The sequence below is a fragment of the Procambarus clarkii genome, unplaced genomic scaffold (assembly GCF_040958095.1).
Source record: "Procambarus clarkii isolate CNS0578487 unplaced genomic scaffold, FALCON_Pclarkii_2.0 HiC_scaffold_115, whole genome shotgun sequence".
Lineage (NCBI taxonomy): Eukaryota > Metazoa > Arthropoda > Malacostraca > Decapoda > Cambaridae > Procambarus > Procambarus clarkii.
In genome coordinates, this window is record NW_027189148.1 from 291991 (window position 1) to 293325 (window position 1335).

The window sequence follows — 1335 nt, forward strand, 5'->3', positions numbered from 1 at the left end:
AGAGGAGGCGAAGGCAGTGCATTTTAGGTGAGGTAGTGGTCTGGTGGAGGATGTGGTGTGGGTTGACTCAGCTGGGTAGCTGCGATCTCCGTGGAGCTGTGGATCTTAGGCTCGTGAGCTGTGGGTTGGAGCTCGGTTGTCAGAGGCGTAATTCCGGGTTCTTAGCAGGCTAATTGAACCCGGTTCGGCACAAATACAAAGTATTCGTGAGTCCTGAAGGTGTTACTCAAGGGCAACCCCCACTGCTAGTTGACTCGCACTATCACGAGGTTCTAGCAGTGGATCGGCATAGCAAACAAGCCAGGCAGGGAGACACAGGGCGCAAGCACGTGCTGTGACCCCACCTGGGAGGAAAGGACGAATACCCCACTGCACTTTCACCGCACAGGGGGTAGGTCCCGGCCTGAAGAGGAAGAAATGTTTAGCAGAGGAGAGAAAGAGTGCTATACACGGCAATACACATTACGTAAGTTACGAATGCCCGCACGATTTCCCGACTATATCCCATCAAGCGGACGTACTAGTAGCATTGCAACTCCTGCCTGCCCTTACTTTACGCTTGTGGTCGAGTAGACACGGCTTTCTCACAACGCTTTCAAAACTGCAGTTGCCTACTCGTCTGTTTCACGTCCCTGTGAAATGACTTTTGCACAAATCCAAAAAATAGAGCAAAATCAGCGATAATAGTGATTGAGGTGAGCCGCCTGTTGGCTGCAGCCAGAGGAAGGAGGGGAGGGGCAACGGGGTGACGTAGGCGAGTCGAGCAGCCAATGGCGCTCGAGCAAGCGCCTCGAGACGGCGTATATAAGCAAAAATTTTTCGGCGCCGGCCATCACAAACCACAGTTGTTCACCATGGCTCGCACCAAGCAGACTGCTCGCAAGTCCACGGGAGGCAAGGCTCCTCGTAAGCAGCTGGCCACCAAGGCAGCACGCAAGTCTGCTCCTGCCACAGGGGGTGTGAAGAAGCCTCACCGTTACAGGCCCGGAACGGTCGCCCTGCGTGAGATCCGTCGTTACCAGAAGAGCACCGAGTTGCTCATCAGGAAACTTCCCTTCCAGCGTCTGGTGCGCGAGATTGCCCAGGACTTCAAGACCGATCTTCGCTTCCAGTCGTCTGCCGTCATGGCTTTACAGGAGGCATCCGAGGCTTACCTGGTCGGTCTCTTCGAGGACACTAACCTCTGTGCCATCCACGCCAAGCGTGTCACCATCATGCCAAAGGACATTCAGCTTGCTCGCCGTATCCGTGGAGAGCGTGCATAAGCTAAATCGACCACCCTAGTATACACCAAACTCGGCCCTTCTCAGGGCCAAAATATCCTTCTAAGGAGAT